Raw genomic sequence first — 6,331 nt, forward strand, 5'->3', positions numbered from 1 at the left:
AAAAAGATGAACAATGTCATCTTTCCCTCGTTGGGGTTCCTGAAAGTTAAACAGCCTTCAGAAGTGAACAACATGCTTTTAAACTTTTCTTCTTCTTCTTGAGGAGACAAAGACAGCCTCTACGCGGCTTCCTCCACGAGTAGCTTACAGGTTCATAAGCCCACAAAGCGAAACCAATGTCTTTACTGCGTCTGCAGACCGCTAAAAGCCATGCCTCCCCAGGCCAGGCGGCATCGTTAAATGCCGCCAACTGTCGAGGTTTAGCGCTACTGCAGCTCAATGTTGAAGGACTTACCACCACCAAGCTCAACATCATCGAACAGCTTTCCATCAAAAAGCAGAACACTAAGTGCTGGAGTAACTTGGCGGGTCAGGAAAGAAAAGAGACCACATGGACAAATTGGAAAAGAGCTGAAATTGTGAGAAAAGTATTAAGGGCCTGGCCCGCTTAGGCAATTTTTTTCTACGACTACAGGTGACTAGGCTGCCGCCACGTGGTCGCGGGGTGTCACCTGTATGGTCGTGAGTTGTCTCCTCAAGTCGTCTAAAGAGTCGTAACTTTTTTCTTGTCGCCACTGGATTTTGAAATGTTCAAAACCTTTCCGCGACTGTGGGCTTGACGTAGCTTGTCTTCTCCTGTCATAGGTGCTGTCGTAGGGTGTCGCCAGGTGACGTAGGTTGTCACCGCAGATCACTTCGGTGAATTCCATTGGCGACCAGCTACGTCAACCAGCGACAGGTACCGGCGATTGAATTGTCTTCACTTGTCTTCAGTTGTCGCCGACAGGGTCGTAGCTTGTCGTAGCTTGTCGCGGGTGGACATAGGTTGACTGGTTTCCGTAGGTTGTCGCCTGTGTGGTCGTAGGTGTGGTTGTAGGTGGACGTCCTAATGGGTTGCCGGTTGTCGTAGCTTGACATCGACTAGGTGGTAGTTTGTCGTAGACATTGTCGTAGGGGGGAGGGACCAGTCGCCGTTTATTCGACGACCTGCTATGACTGTGACTGTCACCGGCAATCAGCGAAAAAAATTGTCTAAGGGGCACAGGCCCTCAAGAGTACGTGATACCATGAAAGTTGCAAGTCCAATAGAAAGTGTGGTGAAGAAGGGTTTTTGTGACGTTTGCCTTCATTAGGCAGGTTATTGAGTACATATGTTCGGACATCATTACATTTCTGTATATTTTGAGAGGGAATGGAAGCTCCAGGATAAAACAAGAAGTTAACACAAGGGTTCAGTGGATAAATTGACATTGGATGGTCATTTGTTCCCACAGTCATTGGGAAATCGGGAATTCTTCAAAAAGGAAGCATGACCCAATTAGTTGTGATTCAAAGGACCCATGTGCCATTGTCGATTCCACATTGTTTCTTGTCGCAAGATGATAAAATCTAAATTTCATACAACGTGAATAATGTCATTTGAGAGTGACCCTCCACTAAACTTTAAAATAAGCTTCTTTCATGTTATACCAAATAAAATGGTGGTATCTCAATAAATTAAGAACCTTCCTAACAGATTTATCAATGAGGGTTTTGGATTTCACCTAGACTTTCAGCTACTTTCAACCAAATGCGGTTGTCTAATTTTTCTTGTAATTGAGAAACATCTTGGAAATCATCTGCCCCTCCAAATCAGATCAGATTCAGCGCACCGCCCCCTAAAATGTAAAAGGCATCAATCAGAACTGAATCTAGTGGCTGAACAGCTTTAAAAGGACACAAAGTGCTGGAGTATGCAAGGAGTCAGGCAGCAACTCTGGAGAACATGGATCGGTGACGTTTCAGATCAGGACCTTTCTGTACATTGATTGCGTGTGGAGGTGGGGCGGAAGACTGCTGAAAGTGAGGAGAAGAAGGACAAAACATGACTGGTGTTACGTGGACAGAGGCAAGGGGGGGGGGGGTGCTATGCAGATGGCTGGAACAAAGGCCAGAGTTTAAAGAAGGTCTTGTGAAACAGGATCGAAGAGTTGTGAATTGTAAAGCCAGAGGAAGGTGTAGGAAGAGGGGGAGGGAGAAATATGTGGAAGTCCAGGTGAGACACAAGAGAGGGAGGGAGGGAATAGGAAAATTGGACTGTGGGGGAGAAGGGGGAGGGGGGAAGGGGCATTTGTTAGAGGTGAACTACAATTGGAGATTCAATGTTCATACCATTGGGTTGTAAGCAACCCAAGCAAAATACGAGGTGCTATTCCTCCAGTGGCCTCACTCTGGCAATGGAGGAGGCCCAGGACAGAAAGGTCAGTATAGGAATGGGAAGGGGAGTTAAAGTGGTTAGCAACTGGGATATCCAGTAGGCCTTTGCGGACTGAACACAAACTGCTTTCCTGGGCAAGATCCAAGTTGCATTTAGTTTTTCATCCATCCTCTGATGTTCAACAGGTTATCTTAGAAATGTTTTGTTTAGTTCACTTTAGTTAAATTTAGTTTAGTTACGTTTAGAGATACAACGTGAAAACAGGCCCTTCGGCCCACCGTTTCCGCACTGACCAGCGATCCCCGCACATTAACGCTATTTTACACACACTAGGGACATTTGTTTTTACATTCATTCCAAGCCAAATAATCTACAAACATGTACGTCTTTGGAGCGTAGGAGGAAACTGAAGATCTCGGAGAAAACCCATGCGGTCACGTACAGACAGCACCTGTGGTCAGGATTGAAACCGGGTCTCTGGCGCTATAAGCGCTGTAAAGCAGCAACTGTACCGCTGCGCCACCGTGCCGCATCTGCATTAGACTGAGATCACTACCAATGTAAATTGCTCATTCTAAGCATCCCCCAGTCTAGTTTCAGTCAAAATCACAGAATCAAGCACTTGAACAACTAATTTTTATTTAGACAAAGCGCAATTACAGTTCAACCACTGTACCTATCCCACCGTTGGTTCATTCCTCGAATATGCCTGATCCATACATAACAGACATTTCCATAACCCAATAATACAGCAGCTCAATACATTGTATTCAAACAGGACTCCTCAAGGAAGCCAACTTAGAAACATTTACCCTGATCTGCAAGAAACCCAGACAAGACTCAACAGCTCATCCAATCAACACTTGGCAAAGTAGAACTCTGCAACATTATTTACAATTATTTACAAGGTGTATGTCTGGTTTGCAGCCATCCAATCCATTCCATGTATTTTGCACCTAATTGACAGAGTCTGCAGATGTTCTTATACTTTTCTTGCAACTTGGATCTAGGCTCTAGACACACGGACCCCACTCCACAGCTTGTCCCAGTTCTGCAGAGAGCAATTCCAAATTGACCAAATCTTCCAGCAGCCCTGAAGCTTTTACCCCATTTTAAAGTCCTAGCCTCTCCAATTTAGCCAGGATGAACACCAACTTTCCATCCATCCTTCAGGGAACGCCTAATCACCCCTTCAGAAGTGGGCAATTTCAAAAACATGTTATGTGTTACTTGCACCAGGAAGTACCACTTTGCTATTAGTTTAATGGTGCAGCACTTAAAACCATGCCCCACAATTGTAATTCTGCACCCATCAAGTTAATTCAAACTTATTTAACTATAGAACAGAATCATTGGCTCATCACGGCTGTGCTGTCCACGATATCAACTTAACCTGATCATAACCTAACCATATCTTGCATCCCTTTTCATTTTTCTGCCTTGGCATAAAATGTCGTAGCACAAAAATGTAATATTTAATTTCTAATCCTTGCTTCTGTAAACCAGGGATGTGAGATAGAAGTTTCCCTTTGGTGATAGGATATTTCAGCAGAAAGTCTTTGGTTCTCTGAAGTACACGTCAAAGTGAACACAGTTCTTGCTGTAAAGGTCACACTGAAAGTTTCAACACAAGCAATTACACTCAGGATGAAAGTGGCAAATTTAACTTCATAAATTGATCAAACCTTTTGTCTCTTGAATTCAGTAACTCATCATATCGCTGGCAATCAATTACCCCCATCAATGTAGATTATAACTAATTATTCTATTTGTAATGTGCAGATGAGCTTTTACCTGTCATATACACTCCTAAAGTTTATATCTCCACTCCATTAGTCTGCAGGTAATGCAGTATATTCAGCTTTCACTGAACTGTCATTTGTAGACAGTTTATGATAAATTATTTTTGATATGTATATCCTAAAATGGATAATGTTCAAGAATTAAGGAGTCAGAAATAGATAAATGTATTATTTTACCTTCTGCCCACTTTGGAAATATTTCCCAGACCCTTCCTCCTGAGCAGGACTCAAGGAACTGCAGATACTGGAAACGTGAGCAAAAAACTATGTGTTGGAGTTGGGCAGCATCCGTAGAAATTGGCAGTTTCCTCCTAATCAGTGCGTCCACGTTCCTTAAATGTTGTTGTGTAGGACGGAATTGCATACGCTGGTTTATGTCAAAGATTGACACAAAATACTGGAGTAACTCAGTGGGACAGACAGCATCTCTGGAGAGAAGGAATGGGTCATGTTTTGGGGCCAGTCTGAAGAAGGGTCTTGACCCGAAACATCACCCATTCCTTCTCTCCTTAGATTTTCTTTCCTAATATCCATTATTTGCTTTGATAAGTGCTCTTTGTGAGCGATTGCAATGGTGATTGAATTTCTAAAAGAGAAAAGGCATGGATAAGTTGAATCTATGAACAAAGGTGTAAAACCGATTTAAACATCAGGGTGTTCAGATTATCCATTGGAAAAGCTATTTTAGATATGAAATGAATAATTCAGTTTTTTCTTTTCTGTTTCTATGTTTTGCTTCTTTTGATATTATTACTGCTTCTGTTTTCATTTAATATGTTCTAACGTTACTGCTACTTCTTATTTCTTATTGTTGCATATCAGAGTTTCGTTGCACTTAGAAGATTTCCTGCTGGTGTCCGATTCTCCAGATGGATCAGAACCCAGTTTCTCAGCTAATCCCAGCTTTTCAACTTTAGTACTGATGTGCATCCTGCCCATAGATCAGGTGAAATGTAACACAAATGTTCCTGTATCGAGCAGATAGCTCCTCATCCTGATGAGCGATCTGGCCCATAATCTTGTCCTGAAACAATTACTGTTTTGCAGCATAACAATGGTTACAGAATGGACACAAAATGCTGGAGTAACTCAGCAGCAAGAAAGGCAGCAACTCTGGAGAGAAGGGATGGGTGACGTTTCTGATCGAGACCCTTCTGAGAGTGAAAGACAAGGGAGAGGGAAATTGTGTCTATCTTCAGTGTAAACCAGCATCTGCAGTTCCTTCCTAAACATTGATACAGAATGGCTTTGTTTCCTTTAAATGGTCTTCTAACAACTAACACACACTTCAGCCTTTGGTAGCATGTTAATGCAAGGAGAGTGAAAACCGTCTGATCCTAGCTGATCTAAGACACATGATTCATATTGTCAATTTTGTTCTGCCATTTTGATAAATGAGTGGCCCTCCAATCAGACTTAAGGGGCTGTCCCACTTGGGCGACCTAATTGGCGAGTTTAGAAGAGTTTGAAAAAATGACATGTTGAAGACCTATTTCGACTATGTAGAAGACCTCCTTCGACCTCTTTCGACTATGTTGACAACCAGCTTCGACTAGCGATGACTAACTTCAGAAAAATTGGGCACCGAATAGTGGAGAGTGAAGACGACCTCCTTCGATCTCCTTCGACCTCCCTTCAACCTCCCTTCAACCTCCCTTCAACTATGATGAAGACTATCTACGACTACCTTTGACTACCTACGACTACCCTCGATTACCTACGACTAACATGCCGACCTACAACGACCTATGACTAAACCTACGAGTAAAAAAGTATCGATTTTTTCCATGGCAAACTTTTTTTACTTGCGGGCGTTTTTTAACATATTGAAAAAAATGCCGCAACCTAGCTGAGGTCTCGAGTACGTGGAGAACACTCTCGAGCATAAAGGAGAGTTACGAAGACCCCATACGACCTCGTGTCGAACATGCTGCGAGTATGAGTCGAGGGCAAACTCGCCAGAACTCGCCGATTAGGTTGCCCAAGTGGGACAGGCCCTTTACACTTTTTATTTAAAGAATGCTTTAAGGGCCTGTCCCACTTGGCGATTTTTTCGGCGACTGCCAGCATCATTGACTGACGTATCAGGTCACCGAAAAAGTGATGCGTGATGCGACATGACGCGGTGTGATGACATATTTGCACGCGGTGTTTCCTCAAGTGTCGCAACGTTTTTTTGTCACAGCTGAAATTTGAAATGTTTAAAATCGTTTGGCGACCTTGATACATCAGTCAATGACGCCGGTAGTCTCCGAAAAAATCGGCAAATGGGACAGGCCCTTTAGTAAACTAAAAGTGGTAGACTGATCAGAAAATTGTCCATCGACCCATG

General features: G+C 43.1%; 1 long non-coding RNA gene across 1 annotated transcript; it reads right to left on the reverse strand.

Annotated features, from left to right (window-relative positions):
* Window positions 1-5,452: 5,452 nt before the first annotated feature.
* Window positions 5,453-5,713, reverse strand: LOC116974831. The gene is made up of 3 exons (XR_004412448.1): window positions 5,651-5,713; window positions 5,543-5,618; window positions 5,453-5,510 (listed from the first exon to the last, which is right to left on the reverse strand). It is a non-coding gene; the product is annotated as an uncharacterized LOC116974831 (long non-coding RNA).
* Window positions 5,714-6,331: the final 618 nt, after the last annotated feature.

This window comes from Amblyraja radiata, chromosome 7 (assembly GCF_010909765.2).
Source record: "Amblyraja radiata isolate CabotCenter1 chromosome 7, sAmbRad1.1.pri, whole genome shotgun sequence".
Classification (NCBI taxonomy): domain Eukaryota; kingdom Metazoa; phylum Chordata; class Chondrichthyes; order Rajiformes; family Rajidae; genus Amblyraja; species Amblyraja radiata.